At 39.3% G+C, this 22,469-nt stretch overlaps 1 long non-coding RNA gene and 1 pseudogene across 2 annotated transcripts in view; both read left to right on the forward strand.

Moving 5' to 3' along the window:
• LOC146690088 (uncharacterized) overlaps positions 1-22,469 on the forward strand; it is a 384,415-nt gene that overhangs the window by 73,602 nt on the left and 288,344 nt on the right. The gene's annotated exons all lie outside the window — the stretch shown is intronic.
• LOC146690091 (uncharacterized) lies at positions 7,643-10,446 on the forward strand (annotated as a pseudogene). Its single transcript, XR_014915633.1, has 2 exons — positions 7,643-7,848; positions 8,868-10,446. The product of XR_014915633.1 is annotated as an uncharacterized LOC146690091 (transcript).

Consider the following 22,469-nt stretch of genomic DNA (forward strand, 5'->3'; position numbering starts at 1 on the left):
ATTGAAAGAAGAGTGTATTTTACTATTTAAAACATTACTTTTATTGTTATGCCATTAATAATACAAAAAAGCAGGTAGTGACTGAAAAAACAGGACTGCAGATACAAGCTTCCTCTGAAATGTGCCCGAGCTCACCGTTAGATAGTGTGAGGAGCTCGGTAATCCCAAAGGGGCTCAGAGTAGAGCTGCTGCTGCTCCAGCACACCGAAAGAAGCTCCTGATGTGCTTCTGTCATTTGATTAGGCTGCCTTCTGACACGTCTTCTTTAAGGTTTCTGGGCATGTGAATGCAGTTACATTTTATTTTAACAGCTCCAGTTGACCATAACAGTCATATTAAGGTACTTTATACTGTAAGCTAAAGAGCCTGCAATATTAAAGAGAGAATCCCAATGATCTCATGATCCCATGAGCAAACACGGAGCAGAACTGGGCTCACGGAGAGGCAGACATCTACCCAATCATCATCATCAGTTTATTTGTATAGCACTTGAAGAACACACCAGGCAGACCAAAGTGCTGAACAACACAGATCAAAAACTAGCAAAATTAAAAATAAAATAAAATTAATAAGAAAGGTGTCAGTTTCCTACAGAGTTAGGAAAAGACACTAATCACAAGATGGCATCAGACTTTTTAGAATTATTATTTGGAAATGGATTATACCCTCCGATTTCAAAGCCGAGTAGAATAACGGATACATCAGCAACATTAATTGATCATTTATTAACCCTCTCGAGGCAGGCGTTGCAGATTTGCAACAAGTAAAAGCTCACAACCTGATTACCCCACATACATATTTTATGAGGTTTTTTTTACTCAGAAGTACCACTGCAGGTATTCTTTTGTGCATTAGCACAGTTTAGTTTATTGAATAATATTAACAGTGGCTTCATCATAAATGATATAAGTGATCATTTGCCTGTTTGTTTGTTTTTTTACCTCAGATACACTGAAAAAATGGGAATTGGCAGGCTTTTGAATTTGCACAAATGAATTTAGTTAATGCTACACAAGCCTTTCATGTTTCTCTTAATTACATGATTAAATAAAGTACCATTTACTTGATTATAAACAATACTGAGACTACTCATTTTTCTTGCATTGATTTAAAGTGACTAAATTAGAATACTAAAACCATTGTAATCATGTTTGACCACAACCGGAAATGATGCAATATATTCAAAGACAACAACTAAATATGATTGGATAATAAGACCTACCTTATCCAATAAGACAACAACATAATTTAAGGAGAGCGCAATTGACCGCCAGATTCTGGAAGACTGTTCAGCCACATGCAACCTTTGGCACCGAGTCAGTCATAGTGAGAAGGTAAGTAATTTAAATACATTTGTTTTAGTTGGGTACGTTTTCACAGAATTGTTGTAGTGCATGCTATATGAAACGTAATCTGTAATGTTGTTTTTACAGTGCTAGCTAAAGTTGGTATTAGCTTTGTGGCTAAAGCTGAAAAATATTAACAAATTGCACATAGTCGGGAGAAAGCAGCTGTTGTCGGTCAGATATGGAATTTATCCATGTGACAGAGAACTGACGTTTTTGATGGCTTAGCAAGTTAAAACGTCACTGAGAGAGCAATAGTGTTTGTGTTACTCGTGCTAGCTATGGCTACATTGGCTAATTAGTGTGGCTGTAACCGTCAGAGTTTAAGAAGCTGGGAGGGCCACAGTGCCATACCTTAATTCTTGCTGATGACACGCACTCAACTTATAATAAGGATCCTGCCACCTTAGACGTGGGTTTGAGAACCTGTGTCCATAAATGCCAAATCATTTTTCCATTTAGTCATTGTTTTAGGTGAAGTGTCACTTACTTGACTATTCTATTGGTCACGCCCAAATAATACAGCAGATATCTACAAGGAGATAAGTTTGTTCAGAGTATGTCTTATTAAGTGATGTATTGTGAATTTTCCAACATCGGCCCAAAACAAATTAGGACCCTCCCCCCCTTTTTTTTTTTTCTACTTTGTGTAGAACATATGTGAGCTGCTTCTCAAAACATTATGTATAAATGAGGGAAAGACTGGTACTTTAAAGAAACCATTGATGCTCTTCTGGACTGGAATACCTTTTTTCAATTAAAATTAATGTTTTTTGTGATGGTGGAATCTTTTACCTTTATGATTAGAGAAGTCAAAACATCAGATGATGATAGCTTAACATCTAAACTCCCCATCTCTTGGCAAGTCTGAATTAGAGGTCTCAGCTGTATCGGCCTTTCTAGTGGATTTGCTTAAGTCATTAGGTACATATTCCCTGACATTCTAGAGGTCAACCTTGCACAGTGTGTGACATTAAAGGGCATAACTTATAGAAATGGAATGGCACTGGCCCAAAGGGCAGCAGGTGGATTGCCAGAATACTGAAAACCCATATCTGCATTGTATCACAGCATATTCTACATTGTCAGAGAGCTTGGTGGCTGGTACAGAGAGCACGACAGAGCTTTTGAGCTCAGCCCAGTATCCACAAGAATATTCACTCTCGTTTCACTCTGTGAACTCCTTGATACTTATCCATTGGTTGACTATGAGATTGGATCAGTCCACATTGTGACTTTAAAAAGGCATATAGAAATAAAAGGTGTTCATATAAGTGTAATAGGTTCAGTCGCATGTATTTCATTAGATAAATTCTTCTTTTTTATGTCTGATCTTTATAACTTTGAGTATTTGGTATGGATAGCTTTATGAAAACTAAACTGAAACGATTCTTTCTGAATGTCTGATATTTAATTATTTTTTGCCTACAGAGTCCTATGGTCCTAAAGACTGTTTTGGCTGACGGAACCTGTCGAAGGCTCACTCTCTAATGGAGCGCCTGAATCAACTGAGGATCTCATCGTTGAAGTCAAGAGACAGTGTTGTCTTCAGGGCAGTTTCAGACTTCAGTTTATGGATTCCTTGTTTGGGAATGAGTTTCTTAACCTTACCTCAGTTTCAGAAGTAGCAGACAAAGGGACTCTTAAAGCTATTGACATGTCAAAGCCCACCACATGGACATAAAAAAGAGTAACAGAGTTGGTGAAACTCAAGATGGAAAAGACTTTTTCATACAGAAGACGTGAAGTTGTTCGTGATGCACCAATGGTGGAGGCTTTCATGGCAAGATGGCCTGCTCTATTTGATTTCCATGAGGTAAGGTTTGCCTCATACACGGTGTTCTTGTGGTATTAGCCTAAAATGGTTAAGGCACAGTTGTTATTTGACAGCCCATTTCTTCAGCATGAGTGATTGCGGCCTTCTTCCAGGTATTAAAACCTTTTGAAGCTCATTCCTCTGTGCTCATGTTTTCAGATCAACGCTGAGTTTAAGAGAATTGCCACCATCCCCCCTCAAACAAAGTTCCTGGCTCAGCTGGATTTCCACTTGGACAACCTGGTGAAGTTGGTCAACAGAAGAGGAGAGCGTGGACTAATACTGAAAAGAATTGTGGCATAAATGGATAATGTAAGTGATAAAGCCTCAATGTTCTGCCTTTTATAACTTAAATCGGATATTATAGTTGTAAGCTGCCCTAGAGCTCCCTCTAGTGGCTGCTTTGGGTTCGGTTACTTTGGGAAAGGAAAAAAAAAATGAGAACGTGAAGAAGAAATAAAAGATGGCGGAAAGTGATACCGTAATGTTATCGTTCTAAGCTGATACGGACCTTAAAATGTTGTTGCCTTGGACAAGATATGTCTGTAAGTATGAGAATAATTATTCTTTTGTTTTGTGTAAAAATGGTACGATAATTTGTACATTTGAAAGTTTTATCTTGTTAGCTTGCAGTAAGAGGGTAACAAGCTAGTTTACAATGTTAGTTAGCTAATACAGTATTTTGTACTTTCAGTTTTACGATGGTCAAAGAGAAGGCAATGGTCAGAGGCCATTCTTCAATAAATCAGCGCAAAAAGGAAAATAAGTCTGGTTATTGGAGCATCGTTATCTCGCTGTCTAGCTGGTGAAACTAAGAGACTCAGGGCGAGGACAGCAAAGTAAAAAGACATTAGCGCAGCGGGCACAACCACGAGGAGCTATTTTCAGCACATCAGTTATGAGTCTACGGTCAGGAAAGCAATATCAACTGGATCTTCCAGAAGAGGAAGAAACACCAGACCAAAGAGAAACAAAACAAGTGCACAACGCAGAGGATATGGAGAACAAGGATAATGCAAGCAACGCAGACACACAGGCGGAGTCTAGACGCTCGCGTACGTCCAAGCGTTCATCCACAAGTTCTGCAGCACTTAAAGCACGAGCAAAAGCAGAGGCTGCACGTGCACAGCTGGCGTATTCAGAAAGAGAAGCAGCTATAATGAAACAAAAAACTGAACTTGAGGCAAATTTACATGTTTTGAGCTGTCAAAAGGCTGTTGCAGTTGCAGAAGCAGAGGTTGCAGTTTATGAAGAAGAGGAGGAGGGACTCTCAAAGAGTGAACTGCGCTATCCATTGGTGGGACCACCCGCCAGTCCAAAACAACGCACAGCAGAGTATGTACAAAAACACTCAGATATTTGCCTTGAAGGATTCAAATTAAAAGTAGATCCACTTGCCTGTCACAAAGCTGCACGTGAACAATGCGAAATGGCTATGAATGCAGATATAGACAATGACGGCTCACACAGTGCTCAAAAGGCTAATGTTAAAGTGGAACTCCAAACACAACAGAGAGAGAGACTGGATTCCCCCAAACCTTATCCGTACAACACTCTTCAAACATCAACAGAGACACAGGGTGTCCAGGATATTACAAGGTACCTGACACGGAGGGAAATGTTAAGTACTGGACTTTTGCAGTTTGATGACCACCCAGAAAACTACTGGGCGTGGAAGGCATCATTTCAAAGTGCTATTAAAGACTTGCACGTTACAGCTCAAGAGGAGCTAGATTTAATGGTCAAATGGCTTGGAGTGGAGTCTGGTCACCAGGCCAAAAGAATCCGATCAGTCCATGTCTTTAATCCAGCTGCAGCTCTCAACCTTGTGTGGCAAAGACTCGAGGAATGTTATGGATCTCCAGAAGTGGTAGAAAATGCACTGTTAAAAAAGATTGAACAGTTTCCCAAACTAAACAACAGAGACAACACAAAGTTAAGAGAGCTGGGTGACGTTCTGCAGGAAATAGAATGTGCAAAAGATGGAGGATATCTACCAGGCCTCTCATATTTGGACACAGCTCGCGGAGTCAACCCCATTGTGGAAAAGTTACCATATGGACTGCAGGAAAAATGGATTGCAACAGGAGCAAAGTACAAAGAAGAACATAAAGTTGTTTTCCCCCCTTTCAGTGTCTTTTCAAAGTTTGTAAGACAACAAGCCAAAATAAGAAACGACCCAAGCTTTGTCATCACACCTCCTGCCGACACAAGCTTCAAGAAGGAGAAAAGCTTCAGAGGCAGTAACAGGCAAGTGATTAGTGTACACAAAACGGACATTCCTACAGACACTAGTTCACCTCAAAATAGTTACAGCAAGCCTATAGAAAGCCCTGACAAGGTATGCCCAATACATAAGAAGCCTCACCCTCTTAAAAGGTGCAAGAGTTTTAGAGCAAAGCCCATAGATGAGCGCAAGTCATTTTTAAAAGAGAACAGGATCTGTTTTAAATGCTGTGGCTCTACTCAACATTTAGCAAGGGACTGCAGGGCTCAAATAAAATGCATGGACTGTGGGAGCGACAGGCATTTAGCAGTGCTACATCCAGGTCCACCCCCTGCTCCAGCTGAGAGCTCTGGAGCTGATAAAGATGATGGCGGGGAGACACAGGATAGTGCAAATGCCTCAGTTGTTTCCAAATGCACAGAAGTCTGTGGTGATGAAGATAGCCCACATTCATGCTCAAAAATAAGTCCTGTGTTAGTCTATCCAGAAGGCGAAAAAGAACAGGCTAGAAAGATGTACGCAGTGCTTGATGAACAAAGTAACAAGTCACTAGCTAAGTCGCAGTTTTTTGAGCTCTTTAATATTAAGACACGCTCAGAGACTTACAAGCTCAGAACATGCTCAGGACTGTCAGATAATGTCGGCAGAACAGCAGTAAACTTCATGATTGAGTCAATGGATGGTAAAGTAAAGCTCCCACTCCCAAACCTGATTGAATGTGACATGATTCCAGACGACAGGAGAGAGATTCCCTCTCCACAAGTGGCCATGAAGTTCTCACACTTACAGAAGATAGCTGAAAAAGTACCTCCTGTAGAAGAACAAGTACCTATTCTGTTGCTTTTGGGAAGAGACATTATACAGGTACACAAAGTCAGAGAGAGAATCAATGGGCCACACAATACACCTTATGCACAGCGTTTGGATTTAGGCTGGGTTATAGTTGGAGAAGCCTGCATGGGGAAGACGCATAAGCCCCCCAGTGTGAGTGTTCTCAAAACACATATTCTCCAGAATGGCCGTGCTTCTTACCTCTGCCCATGTCCTAACACGTTTCAAATCAAAGACCAGTTAAACACCACACCTAACCCCAAAAAGGACAGGGGAAACACAAACACCAATCAACTGGGAGAAACTGTTTTTGACAGGACAAAAGATGATGACAAACCAGCACTGTCAGTAGAGGACAAAGACTTCATTGACATCATGGAGAAGGAGGTGTATCAAAATGAATGTAACAGCTGGGTGGCGCCTTTGCCATTCCGCTCTCCAAGACCAGAGCTTCCGAGTAACAGAGAGCAAGCATTCAAGCGCCTCCAATCTCTCAGAAAGACATTAGACCGGAACCCTGAAATGAAAAGACAATATATCGAATTCATTCAAAACATGCTGGACAATGACCATGCAGAAGTCGCTCCACCTTTGGACTCAAACAAAGAACACTGGTACTTGCCATCCTTCGGTGTGTACCACCCACAAAAACCTAATCAGCTGAGAGTAGTCTTTGACTCAAGTGCAGAATTTGAAGGACAGTCCCTTAACAAAGTCTTATTAAGTGGACCCGACCTAAATAACACACTGCTGGGTGTCCTTATGCGTTTTAGGAAAGAGCCTGTAGCATTTTCAGCTGATGTGCAACAAATGTTTTATTGTTTTGAAGTGAGAGAGGATCATAGGGATTATCTGAGATTCCTTTGGTATAAAGATAATGATCCCGACCAAGGTATTTGTGACTATAGAATGAGGGTTCATGTTTTTGGGAATAGCCCTTCCCCAGCTGTGGCTATTTATTGTATGAGGCGTGCTGCAGTCGAGGGAGAAGAAAAGCACGGACATGATGCAAAGCAGTTTGTAATGAGACATTTTTACGTTGATGATGGTCTCGCATCCACAGCAACAGTGGAAGAAGCTGTTGAGACACTCACAAGCGCTCAAAAGATGCTGGCACAGTCAAACTTAAGGCTACATAAAATAGCCTCTAATGACCACAAAGTAGTGGAAGCGTTTCCTGCTGCCGAGAGAGCCAAGGATCTAAAAGACTTGGATTTAGAGTTGGACGACATACCCCTGCAAAGGAGCTTGGGGGTACTGTGGAATCTTAAAAAGGACTGTTTTACCTTTCACGTCACCACTGAACAAAAGCCGTTCACCAGGAGAGGTGTCTTGGCCACTGTTAACAGTCTGTATGACCCGCTGGGTTTCGTGTCACCCATCACAATGCAGGGAAAAGCTCTTCTCCTCAGAGCAAAAGGACTGGGACGAATCACTTCCTGCAGAAAGAGAAGATGAATGGAGCAGATGGAGAAGCTCATTGAAGGATCTTGAGCGGCTACAGATACCGAGGTGCTACTTCCCGTTCTCCCAGGCCATTGCTGTGAAAAAAGAACTGTGCATATTTTCAGATGCCTCCACCATGGCCATAGGAGCAGTGGCATATCTGAGAGCTATTGATGGTGAAGGTCAGTGGCACACAGGTTTCATCATGGGCAAGTCCAAAGTAGCCCCAAGACCCGCCCACACTGTTCCTAGATTGGAGTTATGTGCAGCAGTGTTAGCTGTAGAGATGTACGAACTCATTAGAGATGAGATTGACATTGAAGCAGACACTGTCAGATTTTTCACAGACAGTAAAATTGTTCTTGGTTACATACACAACAACACAAAGAGGTTCTACACTTACGTGGCTAACCGAGTGATTAGAATCAGAAAGACTACACATCCAGCACAGTGGTTTTACATAGCCACTAGTGACAATCCAGCAGACACAGCCACTAGACCAATTGCAGCTTCTGCATTGGCTTCTACAAACTGGTTTAGTGGTCCTTCCTTTTTGACACAACACGACATAGAGAAGTCTCACTGTGATAGTTTCACACTGATCGATCCTGACACAGATGCAGAGATCAGACCTGATATAACAAGTTTTGTTACCAAAGCCTCAGTAACACAGCTAGAGCCATACCGTTTTGAAAGATTCTCTCATTGGATGAGATTGTGTCGCACTATTGCATCACTAAAGCGTGTGGCAGTATCATTCAAGAAAACAAACACAGAAGGTAAAGGCTGGAAGTGTTTCAGTGAAACTAACACCACAGATGAAGTGTCTAAAGCAGCAAAGTTCATCATTCACACAGTACAAAGTGAAATGTTCAAAGAAGAGTACAGATGCATAAAAGAAAATCTGCCACTTCCAAAACAAAGCTGTCTTCAAAGGTTAAATCCAGTTATTGATGAAGATGGGCTCCTCAGACTAGGAGGTCGATTGGCACCTGCTAACCTAACAAAAGATGAGAAACACCCACTCATTATCCCAAATGCTCATCATATAGCCATCCTTCTTATTAGATACTATCATGAGAAGGTAGCGCATCAGGGGCGTCACCTAACAGAAGGAACGCTCAGAGGTGCTGGATTTTGGATTATTGGCAGTAAACGGCTCGTCTCTTCTGTTATTTACAAGTGTGTTCTCTGTCGAAAGCTTCGAGGACGACTTCAGACCCAAAAGATGGCAGATTTACCTGTGGACAGGCTGACACCAACGCCACCGTTCACTAGTGTAGGACTGGATGTCTTTGGACCCTGGACGGTCACCACACGTCGCACCAGAGGAGGGAGTGCAGACAGTAAACGCTGGGCTGTGCTTTTCACCTGCATGTCCACGAGAGCTGTGCACATTGAGCTCATTGAAACAATGTCAACATCCAGCTTCATCAATGCGCTGAGGAGATTTTTCTACATCCGTGGACCTGCTCAAATACTCAGATCTGATAGAGGTACAAATTTTGTTGGAGCATGCAATGAGTTGCAAATTGATCACAAGGACACAGAACTAAACTCATACCTGCAAGAGAAAGGATGCACATGGCTGTTTAATCCCCCACACTCGTCACACATGGGTGGCTCGTGGGAGAGACTTATTGGAGTAGCAAGGCGCATCCTAGATGGTATTCTGTTGAAAGCCGTACATGTCCAACTAACGCATGAAGTGTTAAGTACATTCATGGCAGAAGTAATGGCAATAATGAATGCAAGACCACTTGTACCAGTCTCAACAGATCCAGACAAACCAAACCTTCTCACTCCAGCAATGCTCCTTACACAAAAGGTCAATGCATTATCTGCACCAACAGGAAGCTTTGGACCGCCAGACCTCTACTCAAAGCAATGGAAGTAAGTACAGTGTTTGGCAGACTCTTTTTGGAAACAGTGGAAAAGTGAATATCTTTCAACACTACAGCAAAGGAGAAAATGGACTGATGATAAAACAAACATAAAAGTTGGTGATGTTGTGTTATTGAAAGATGCTCTCGCACACAGAAATGACTGGTCCATGGGAAAAGTTGTAAGAACATTTGAGAGCAAGGACAATAAGGTTCGAAAAGCAGAAGTAAAGACTGTGAAAGATGGAAATGAAAAAGTGTTTTTGAGACCCATCGCTGATATGGTTTTGCTTTTATCGAGTGATAAATAAGTGTTTGAAATAGCCCTAAACTGTTCAATATGTTTATTAGAAAAGTTTGTTCTAGTGGCACAATTATATTGTACCAGGCGGGGAGTGTTCTGCCTTTTATAACTTAAATCGGATATTATAGTTGTAAGCTGCCCTAGAGCTCCCTCTAGTGGCTGCTTTGGGTTCGGTTACTTTGGGAAAGGAAAAAAAAATGAGAACGTGAAGAAGAAATAAAAGATGGCGGAAAGTGATACCGTAATGTTATCGTTCTAAGCTGATACGGACCTTAAAATGTTGTTGCCTTGGACAAGATATGTCTGTAAGTATGAGTGTCGATAAAATAATTATTCTTTTGTTTTGTGTAAAAATGGTACGATAATTTGTACATTTGAAAGTTTTATCTTGTTAGCTTGCAGTAAGAGGGTAACAAGCTAGTTTACAATGTTAGTTAGCTAATACAGTATTTTGTACTTTCAGTTTTACGATGGTCAAAGAGAAGGCAATGGTCAGAGGCCATTCTTCAATAAATCAGCGCAAAAAGGAAAATAAGTCTGGTTATTGGAGCATCGTTATCTCGCTGTCTAGCTGGTGAAACTAAGAGACTCAGGGCGAGGACAGCATACTCAACATTCACTTAACATGATCCTCTTTGGATGAAATTTTATAATTGTGGAAGATTTCAAATGTTTCCCCATGATAAATTCTCTCATTTTGTATTTTTACATCTGCTTGTTTTTTTTTTAACCTTCACTTTGTCAACTTATTATTAATTGCCAGTAAACCTATTATTAAGTTGTGCGCCTTTACTTTAAAAACATTCATGTAAAGTACACTATTAAAACTTAAATGAAGGACAAGGGCTGAATGAAGATGCTAATTACATACATTTCATTTCAGTGTGAAGATGTTGATGCTGCGTCTGTCAAGGGAGTGTGTATCTACATGAAAAACCATCTGTTTCATTGAGAAGTAAAAGACTGCACTTCTGCAATTCTTTGCAGTTTTTCATTTTGTGTTCAGTAACGTTATACTGCTTATGTTTTTATTGTTTTCCCCTCATGTGACTGCAATGCAGGATAATTTTTCCTTTTGGTATCATGTTGTAAGAAATTTTTACTGACAATTTTTAGCAATATGTTCTAAGTCAACCTTAATGTCCTGCTTACATGTTTAAAATGAAGATTAAAATTCATGTAGGTGTTTGGTATTATGTAACAATGTCATTTAAGGCTCAACTTAGTTGAAATCTTGTACAGGTAAATGCATGTACAGAAGCTGAAACTGTTGTCAGATAACGCACAAGTTATATTTGTGTAAATCTGTTTATTCATAAAAGTGTGTTTGTGTGTGTGGGGTTTTTTTTTTTTTTTCCCCCCCAGGTTGTCTTAATTTAGTTTACATTTTCAATTGTGTAATTAACACAAATCTTATATGTAAGAGATGACGGGATCATCTATAAGCACTTTCTTTTATTTGCTGCTGAGGTCAGTTTTTTGTGAAATATTTGCAAATATATTCTCAAACTAACTTTTTCTTTGTTATTTCTGCAGGCTATCTTTAAAAATGTGTTAAGTTTATATGGATGTGATTTTAGACTTGTTCATGGCAGAATTGCTGCTTTCACTGATGTTACAGTTTAATAAAGGGGAATTGTTCAGTAGCACTCACAATCTTTGCCTTTTTTGTCAGTAATCAGTTAATATTTCAATTGAAAAAATTAAGTAGGATTTAAAGCCATAATTTGTGTTGCAAGAACATAATTGCAATGTGTTTACATTACATAATATCATTGTGTACCACTGGCAAATAAAAATAAGTTGGTGTTAAACATTAAAATATATTGATATTATGCAATGCATTGATATTATGATAATAGATGATCAAACATGATTTTTTTTTAAAGTAATCTGATGTAAATAAAATACTTTGATCTGACAAGCATTAATTACTTGAGGGAAAGTGGAAAATTAAGTCAGTCATACTTATTCATATTATGTGGGACCGATGTACACAATAAAATCAAGTAAATTGAAAGAACTTTTTTTTTCAGTGTACCTTATATCGTAAGGAGGAGGAGGAAGAGCAATTGGACAGATGTATAAGGATAAGAAATATAAAGTCTATAAAATAGGCTAGTATTAATATTAAGGAAGGCCAAGAAAGAATATTATAACAAATTATTTCAAGAAAGAAAAATAATATAAAGGGTATTTGGAATATTTTCAGAGAGATATTAGGCAATAGGAACGTTTCCTTAGATTTGCCTAATTATTTTTATAAGGAAAATAAGATTATAAAGGACATGAATGAAGTGGTAAATGAATTCAATTCCTTTTTTGTAAATATTAGACCTAAGTTGGCGAATCTAATTAGAAAACATGATAAGCTAGAACAAAAGGATGATTGGAAAGGTGGAAGCAGAGTGGTTAAGTCTATTCTTAGCTGATATCGCTGAAAAAGAAATTGCAGCAATTCTAAAAAAGACTAAAAATAAGACATCTACTGATTGCCATGGTTTAGATATGGTTATGGTTAAAAAGACATTGGATTGTATAATTACTCCTCCTTGTTATATTTTCAATCTTGCATTCCATGCTGGTGTATTTCCTGACAGAATGAAAGTGGCAAAAGCGATACCTCTGTATAAAAAGGGAGAGAAACATAGTTTTAATAACTATAGGCCAGTGTCACTTCTGTCACAGTTTTCTAAAGTACTTGAAAAACTGTTTGTGGAAAGACTTGATAGCTTTATTGAAAAACATCAATTACTAAGTGAAAATCAATATGGATTTCGGAAAAATAGATCAACGGCATTAGCATTGATCACTACTACTGACGATATTTCATGTGCAACAGACAATAATAAATATACAATAGGAGTATTTATTGACTTAAAAAAAGCTTTTGATTCGCTGCAACATTCTGTTTTGATTTCTACGCTTAATACTTATGGGGTGAGAGGAATTGCATTACAGTGGTTAAGTACTTATCTAGAAAATAGGTCCCAGTATGTGCATTATTTAGACAATTCCTCTGAAAGACTGAAAATTGAATGTGGGGTTCCTCAAGGTTCTGTTTTGGGGCCAAAACTTTTTAATTTATACATAAATGATATTTGCGATGTGTCCAAAATGTTAAATTTCGTTTTGTTTACAGATGATACAAATTTTTATTGTGCTGGGGATAAATTGAAAGAATTGGCTGAATTCTGAAATGAAAAAACTAAAAAAAATGGTTTCAGGTAAACAAATTATCTTTGAACTTGACAAAAATGAAATTTATGATTTTGGAAAGGTAAAAGAGGATGAAGTAACTCTGTCCATTGATAGAGTTCTGATTGACAGAGTTACTGAACTCCGTTTTTTGGGGAGTAGCATTGGATGATAAATTAAAATGGAAATCTCATATTGAACATGTTAGAAAAAAGATGGTTAAAAATATTTATATTTTGAGTAATGTCAGAGATATACTTGATTATAAGGCGATGCGTATTTTATATTTCTCACTAATTTTCCCCTATCTCAGTTATTGTGCTGAAGTGTGGAGGAATACATATGCGACTAATATAAAGCCTCTATACTTGCTACAGAAGAAACTGGTACGAATGGTTCATAATGTTAAATATAGAGAACATACAAATAATCTGTTTATAAAATCGAAATTGTTGAAATTTGAAGACTTAGTGAAATTACAGACATTATTATTTATGTTCAAGGCAAGAAATAGTACATTACCTCTTAAGTTACAAAGTTTGTTTGTATTGTGTTCAGGAAGTGGTGCCAGCAGAAGGAAGTTTGACTTTAAGCACCAGTTTGCTAAGACCACACAAAGGCCAATGTGTCCGACAGTCAAAGGTATAAGAATATGGAATTCTCTTCAAGATAATCTCAAGAGTTGTACAAACATGCACCGTTTTAAAATGTGTTACATACTTAAAAGGATAAATCAATATGAAGAACATGAAAGTAATTTGGGCTAAATGTGGAAGGAAATTTTTTCATTGCCATTTAGTAGTGCTGCATGGTTGTTTGGGTTGTTGGCGCCCTCTTGTAAGAATAATTAGATTGCAGATAGGGGGCAGGTGCTAATAAGAATTTATTCTTCTTCCAGCTCCTTTTCACCCATGGGTGCAGTGTTATATTAATGGGAAGGAGGATTTGTATGAAGGAAATGAAACACTGTTGAACCATGTGTGAAATAAATAAAGAAATAAAATGAAATGAAATGAGTTAAAAGCCAGGGATTAAAAATAGGTTTTCAATCTGGACTTAAAGACCTGCACTGATGACGCTTGTCTAATATGGAGGGGAGGGTTATTCTAAAGCTTCGGAGCCGCAATTGAAAATGCTCGGTCTCCTCTGCATTTCAGCCGCGACTTAGGAACCGACAGCAACAGCTGCTCAGCTGAACGGAGCGAGCGAGGAGGAACATGTGACTTCAGCAAATCAGATAAGTAGACAGGAGCCAGACTGTTTAAGGATTTAAAAACCAGTCAAAGAACTTTACAACGAATCCTAAATTCAATGGGAAGCCAATGCAAAGAAGCCGGAACCGGAGTGATGCGATCGAATTTCCTACTATCGGTTAAAAATCGTGGCGCCGCATTTTGCACTAATTGCTGGCGTGACAAAGTGCCAGACCCAAACCCAATTAAAAGGGAATTACAATATTCCAGACATGAAGTGATAAAAGCATGAATACGAGTTTCCAAGTTGCGTTTGGTAAGGAAAGGCTTAACTTCCGATTTACATGACCATCAAAGGTAAGTGTGCAATCAAATTTAACACCAAGATTTGTGATCAAACTTTTCAGATGGGAGGTCGAATCACCAAAATCAACATCTGGAGAATCAGTAGAGCGATGTGGGCCAAATAAAATTGTTTCCCTTTTGTGATCATTAACATTTAGAAAGTTATTTGCCATCCATGATTTGACATCGCTAAGACAGTCAAGCAGAGATTGACATGGGGAAGTATCCAAATGACTAAAGGGTAAGTAAAGCTGGCAGTCATCGGCATACAAATGAAATGACACTCGGTGTTTACGAAAAATCGCACCAAGACAGAGTGAATACAGTGAGAAAAATAATGGCCCGAGGATAGATCCCTGGGGGACACCCCAAAGCAGAGGGGCCACAGAGGACGCGGTCAACCGCAGCTTAACACAAAAACTCCTTTCGGAAAGATTTGATTTTATCCACGACAATGCCAAATCAGAAATTCCCACACAGTGGTGTAAGCGGGAGATCAGCAGGTCGTGGTCCACTGTGTCAAATGCAGCTGTCATGTCCAATAAGACAAGCACAGCATATTTACCACGATCAGTCGCAACAAGAATGTCATTCATAGCTTTAACAAGAGCTGCGAAAGGGCTTAAAACCGGATTGGAAGATGCGAGTCATTCAAGTAGTCTAACAGCTGGGTACGTACAATCCCAGGTATGTTAACTTGGCCTTGATGGGTTAAGAAACCTGGCTTAACTTTTACTTTTAGTCAAATAAAATTTACAAACATAAAGAAAATAAACAGGACAAAAAAAAAAACAGAAAGGAAAAGCAAGGAGACAACAGTTAGCTAAAATCAATACTCCCATTTAAATGCACGGTTGTCCCCCAGCAGCTGAGCCTATAGCTGTTTAAATGAAGGGACTGATCTGGTCCTAACCAGTTTGTATGTCTTCAGCCTGGAGGAGAACCAGGACCAAGATTACATCTCTCAGCTGGAGCTTGAGACTCAGGAGCTGGCCAGAGGGAATGAGGTCTGGGCTTCTCTGTTTAGACAGCTGGAGCTGGACAAGTGGAAGAAAATGGATGGATTGGTAACATGTATGGCTCTTAATCATGGAAAATAGGACACTCTTTTGTACTGCATAGTGCAATAACAGACAAAGACGTGATTCCTTTGACACAAACAAAGTAATACCACACCAAAGCTCTTAGTATTATGATGCATTGCAATTATCTCCTTGCATAAAACAGATTTTTTCCTGATCTCTAAAGTCTCTTTATCAGTAAAAGACCTTCCTGAGGTGCTTGACATAGCTGATGTTACATCAGCCGTCCTGGATGTCGTCATCATTTTTGCTCTTAAACACTGGCTTGTAACGAGGTGACTGCCTGATGTTACGAGGTGCTGTCTATTCAAGTGGCTGATGCGTAGCTACACTTGTTTTTCCGCTTCTCTTCCTTCTTTTTCTTTTAATTTTCTCAGGTGTAGTTGTTGGTCTGGTAGGTCTCTGGGGTGTTTTGTCGTGGGCCAACCTATCTTCAGCTGTCGGTAGTTCATTTACCAGACTTCAGGTATATGCAGGACAGGCGGTGCTATGATTCCCTACCAGGCCATCCGTATCGATATGGTGACTCTATGGTCCGATTTCAGCGTAAATCACTGGTTGGTTTGCTGTTCGAAGTCTCGTTTGTCCCTTTTCTTCCTGTGTTCCTCCTGGCTGTCCACTTGAGTTTCCCATTTGAACCCTGCCGGCTCAAGAATCAACTCACCTATGATCTGGTAACCTTGAACACTGTTTCTCCTCCTCACCACCATCTGAACCTCCAGATGCCATGACCCACGGTCAGTCTGCCTCCTCCTCTCCACCTGTTTTCTGAGGAAACTCACCTGCCAACCCAGTACTCCCCCATACTTACCACCTCAGAAGCTCAAGTAAGATTAGCTCTGGTTCAGTTCACACGTAACCTGTAATATTCTCTTCCATTAACTCTCATTCTCTCCTCCTCAGAACTCTCCCTCCTCAGCCACAGTCCTTTCCTCACTCTCCTCCATTATCACTGCATTCACTTAAGTAAACATTTCTGTTTGCCGACTCTGCTTTTTGGGTCCAGCCTGCCTGACATTATGACAGGTGGCACAATGAGTGAGCTGAAGGCTTATTCACAGCTGAGTGGTAGTAGTTATGGATTGCAGGTTTTGGTGTATTTAAATAATAAGTAATTGCACTCAGTCTAAAATAACTGATGGTTATATTATTAGTGATTAAATTATTGAAATAACTTTAATTAACATAGAAAAATATGGAAACTGTTTGACGATCAAGTTCAGGTAATGTTGCCAGAATTTAACATTTTGGAGGAACTCCTGCTCGTATAATAAACCATACAGAGAAGTTCTGAGGTTAGAGGGGCTGACTCTTCAGTTGCTTGTATCTGAAGTAAAATGTGCATATGCAATAGCTCGACTAAACTAACCAATCTGAAAATAAAGTTCACATGAATCCAAAAGGTCTCACTACAAACTACATGTTACCCTCTAGTTTAAATAAAATAAAAATAAAAATTGAAAAATAAAACCATGCACCAAATAAAGTGCTTATTTTCATGTTGTTAGGCTTCTCATTCAATGTAGTCCTTCCATGAAAGTATCATATACACAACATTTCCACAAGATAAAAAGCATCTAAATGAAATGTTGATACACCCACACAGCAGCAGGTTTCTCTTAATGTCCTGCAGCTTGTCAGAGAAAATGTAAATCAAATCAAATCTTTATGGAAATAACAACTTCTAGTCCAGCGATGTCTGTACAGGAGATTCTTTAATCATGGTTCCTGTAATCTTTCATCATAGTGCAAGTTTATCTTTATCATATGAACTAAAGTGTGTTTCCACAGAGCTGATTACCCGCTCCGGTTCAGAGGCTGCCTCTGAGTACTAACGGTCTCTTAGATTCGAGTGTTGCAAATGTGTATGATTGGCTCAGTACTGGGATGTGTTAACATTAATGAAAGAGGAAATAATCTCCTCCAAACTGTACGTTGTATTTTTGCACATTTGGTGAAATAGGCTCCCCGCAGGACTTCTCTCACAAGTTGTTCTAAATTCATGATGAAAGCGTTTGATGGAGCAAATTTCAGTTTTCACGCTGCGAGACATTAGAACAGCTTGAGAAGCTGAAAGCTTGGTTGGATTCTTTATGGATTTTATATTTCTTTTCTTGTTAAAGGTGATAATTATTTTTTTAATTCCTCTAAAACACTGAGTAGGTTTTTCCCATAAGTTCAGTATTTTTTTCAGCAGCTCACCTTGAGGAGCTGCAGGCCTAAAATAAGGTTTAAAAAGTTTTATATAACACATTTTAGATTCTGTCTCTCACTTTATGCCAGTTTGATTGTCTGCCCCGTGTTGGACAGCAGAGCTGGGCTGGCTGTTTAGAGCAAAATGAATACTGGAAAGATTTTGGCACATAGAGATGAATTGTTCATCAATCACTAATCTAATAGTGCATTAATGTTTGAACATCAACCACTGAACGGTTCTAAAGAAAGTGAGAGAACAGCATCTTTACTCCGTTTGTCCTGCTGCATGTTATCGACGTATTCGTCTCAAAGAAACTTCCTTGACTCATGAGACCGCGGGAGGAGTCTGGGGAGTCATGGGGAGAATATGCAAATCTGCACATCTTCAGTATGTTCATTGCACATGCTATGCTTACTTGTGATACAGTCTTCAATATTTTACAGTCTGTGTGTTTTATAGGTATAATGTTTTAGCCCTTTTCTCTTCACCAGAGAGATGAAGAAAGCCTTCTAACTATGCTTTGTGGCTGAAATGTGAGTGCCTTGTTAGTCCCATCCACAATCATGTTTCTTTGCTTCTGTTCCTATTTTGAATTCCTTGCCCTGACCACTGCAGTACTCAAAGATGTCCATTAGGAGGAGCTCTGACTCTAGTGGTCCATACCAACATGGCTTGAGCAGCGACACGGTAAAGGGTTGTTGATGTGAGGACCCCTCACAGTAAAATTTCCCTTAATACGAGATATCACCTCAAATGCTAGATTTGTGTCTGGATTGGCTCAATTCTCAAAAAACTACCCCCCTCCCCCCCCCCCCTTCCACACACACCTCCAGTAAATTTAAACTCATCCTTCCTCAGCATTTCTTTTATCTCTCTGTCAGCCTTTTATACATATTGTACTGTAGCCCATGTCACATCAGCTGTCACATGTATTCCTTCATTCTCATTGTGAATCTCAGCCTCACATGAGGAGAGAGAGGCTGTTGGTATAGCAGCAGTATGAGGTTATTTTCATACAGAGTTTCTGGATGACAGCAGCTGCCTTAATGCAACACAAACAGAAATATGTTTAGCATGCAAGGGATAAGATTTGTACTTGGTTTGAGGGTGTCAGATGAAAAAAATTGAATAGAAAATGATGCAATTTCCCTGAAAGTGTACAAGTTGCCTCTGTTTTCAGACATTAACAAACATAACAGGTGGAAACATGATGTTGAGGGTCTTGAGGATTGGTTTAATGTGGTGTTCGAAATATTTAAAATGGAAAAACTGACATTCCTTTTAAAAATTCGAAAAGACAAATTCTACAGAATATGGAATAAATGGATTAGCTTTGTGTCCCCCATCCGCCCTGAATTTAGGTAAGACCAGCCCTGAATTGGTGTATCTCCCATGTATCGTACAATGTCAGGTTGACCCTCAACTTCATAATATGTACCTGATGTAGTCTTTGTAGTTAAGTTAAACATGCTGCATTATGTAACACGCTGTTAAACCAACGAGTTTATTTATTTTTTTGCTATCAGAATGTAAAACAAAAGGACGAAGAAAAAGGGTTTTTTTCCTTTTTGACTAAGTAATGTCAATGCACTTTATTGTAACAAGTCCTTTCTTTTTTCTTCAATAAAAATATAATAAAAAAAATAGAAACATGTTGTTGTGTGTTAATGATGTCCAAAGTTGACCTATAATATGAACATTAACATGCAGACATGCCATAACTGAACAACCCTGTGGAGCTACAGTGTTTTGTAGTCTCACCTCAGGTGATTAGTGTTCATCAGATGACATGTTTTTTAACATAAATGCTGAAAATCTGTGGGATGCTTACAGCTTTCGGCCGATTGTAATGGCATGAATCTCACCCTTGCAGCCAAGGGACATCGGCATTCATTCATCTTCCTGCATTGTGTTTGGGCTGCTAGTCTATTCTTTACATCGTTTCGGCTTTCCCACATTGTCACATTTCATTCTGTTATCATCATTTTCCTCTGCCCAATTTCTACGATCCAATCAGCTTCTGTCCTGTGTGCTTTAAATCTCAGCGCTCGTCTGTCATTTTGTCTTTCGGGCTCTTATTCATGCAATCATGTTAATCATGTTTATGCTTATTAGTTGTATTTTCAGTCACATTGAATACTGGCAGCAGCATCTTCAGCCTCATCATGATTCCTGATAAAGTGAATCCAAAGTCCTAATGCCTCTCCGTGCAGGGGAGCGAGCTTACACATTGTATTGTGTCAGGTCCATGACCAATCCTCCTCACTGCAAATTCTCCCTGTCAACAAAGTCATCCAATCTTAGTGCTGTGCAATTGCAAGAGCTCACCTAAGTCACTGTGCTCTGCTAGCCTTTGACACCTGTCTGCAAGCTCTGCAGAGCACAATCAGAACACTCCTGTACAAACTCCCATGTTCAGCCAGAAGTCATCCCTGGCTTCAGCTTCCATATCCTCGCCCATGGTTTTTTGACCCAGTCAAAGTTTGGACGTCTTTGGTATGAACATTCATGCTCAAAACTTAAATTCATCCCTGTAGATAGATTTAAAACAATTATGCAGAGAACAATGGACCAAAATTCCTTAAGAGTTATGCATAAGACTCATTGGTAGTTATTGTAAATACTTGAAAGCAGTTCTGCAGCCAAGGGTGGCAGGTATTAGGTTTTGTCTGCAACTACTTTTTCATAGGATAGCTTTATTCCATTAATAAATCAAATCATCATTTAAAAAGTGCATTTTGTATTAACTCTATTGACTTGCAGCTGGGTGAAGTACTGATACTGTGATGGGCATCAAATACCTTTTTTTACATACACTGTTAAAAAAACATCCTAAAAAAACTGTAATATTCCAGCAGCTGGGGCGCCAAATAATACCGTAAAATAACAGAAAATAACTGTCCCTTAAAAATACAGTTATTTTCAGTAATGAAAATACAGTTCGTTGCCCTAATTTTACATGGGATTTTGCCTTTTACAAATGCTTTTAAACATTAAATTAGGAACATTTTACTGTGATCATCACATAAAAATTTAGTTTCTAAGTGTAATTAACAGATTTCATGAATATGTACTGGACTGCACTTGAATTAAGTGTGCTCCCTGTAAGATTGTTGGTTTTATCTGTAACAAAACATCCAAAAAACCCTTATTAAACAAAACCTCTGATTACAATTACATCAAGATTATGTTATTTCTTGATCATATGTTGTGTATGAGCAGTTTTAACATGTTTATTTTACTTATAAGACATGAAACATGGTTTCAATCATTAACATGGATTTTATTGACAAAAAGACAACCCTTCCTGGAACAATCCAAGAACAACTAACACTTATGCATGAACAAAGGCACATAGAAAAAAAATCCAATTCAAATGCACGTTTGAGCACAAAAGAAGGGGAAACTGCCGCCTCAAATGTTCATCTGCCTCTCCACATCTGGAACAAGGAAAAGGGGAACATTTGAGGCACATAACCTGCAGGTTTCGAAGCAGCTCTAGCTTTCTGAAAGTCTCACATTTAGGGCTGCTGCTGGCCATTTGCGTTCCCTTGGAGAAATTTGCAATGTGATTATATACTTAACTGACTGTTGTGGTCCTGGGTCGGTGACCCAGTGTTTTTGGTTTTTGTACTTTTACTTTTGATTTCATAATGGTTTGTGACTGTTTGTGTTTTGTGTTTTCTGTCCTAGCTCCCTAGTTTCGTGGTGCATCCTGAGTTCTGATTTTTAGGTTTTGTTATTTGACCTCCCAGAGTTAATTCTGTGGTCCCTTTGTTCTGTGTCATCTGGTGTACCCCCTCTAGTGTAGTCAGGTCTCCGTGTAAAGCCCGCGTCTCCGAGTCGGTGTCTTCACGTGTGTTTTGAGTTTCCTGCTTTATTGTGAAAGTCTGTGTCTTATGCCAGTGTATTCAATTTGCGTTTCCCCTGTCTCGTCTTGTCAATCGCAATCAGTTGTGCCTCCCTCCTGTGTGTAGTTTCCTTGTTCCCTTCTGTGTATTTATAGTAGAGATGGACCGATCCGATATTACGTATTGGCATCAGTCTAATACTGACCTAAATTACTGGATCGGATATTGGAGAGAAATAAAAAATGTAATCCGATCCATTAAATATCAAAAAAGCACCTCACAAAACTTGCCACACGGTGTAACTCGGCTCATAACCGTAGCACGTCGCAGCAGTATGCATCACCTGATAGAGCGGCTGTGTGTATTTGTAGCCTCGCTACCAAACCAGCATTTCATCTCCGAGGAAGTTTTCCCAGAGAGAAGTAAAGCAAGTGTGTAAGTTCATCTCTGAATGTTTGTAAAGCATTCCTGCGTTAAGCTTAACAACCGATATGGAGCGACTGCCTCTCTCTCTCTCTCCTGCTGCTACTTCAATCATGAAACTGATCAATGATCAGCTGATCGGCTTTTCTGTCGCGAGTCCGTCTCTCTCGTTTGTTTTTGGCCCACTTTGCACCAGAAAGAGGAAACCAGCAGCTGAACAACAGCAGCACATTTAAGCTTGATCAGCTGTTGTTAGAATTTATTTAATATTACTTTCTACACCAGGATCTTTTTCTACGTAGCTGACGGCTGTAACTGTGCAGGGGC

This window comes from Copadichromis virginalis, linkage group LG16, assembly GCF_057382275.1.
Source record: "Copadichromis virginalis isolate Kocher_CV1m ecotype Utaka linkage group LG16, C_Virginalis_male_GT1.1, whole genome shotgun sequence".
Lineage (NCBI taxonomy): Eukaryota > Metazoa > Chordata > Actinopteri > Cichliformes > Cichlidae > Copadichromis > Copadichromis virginalis.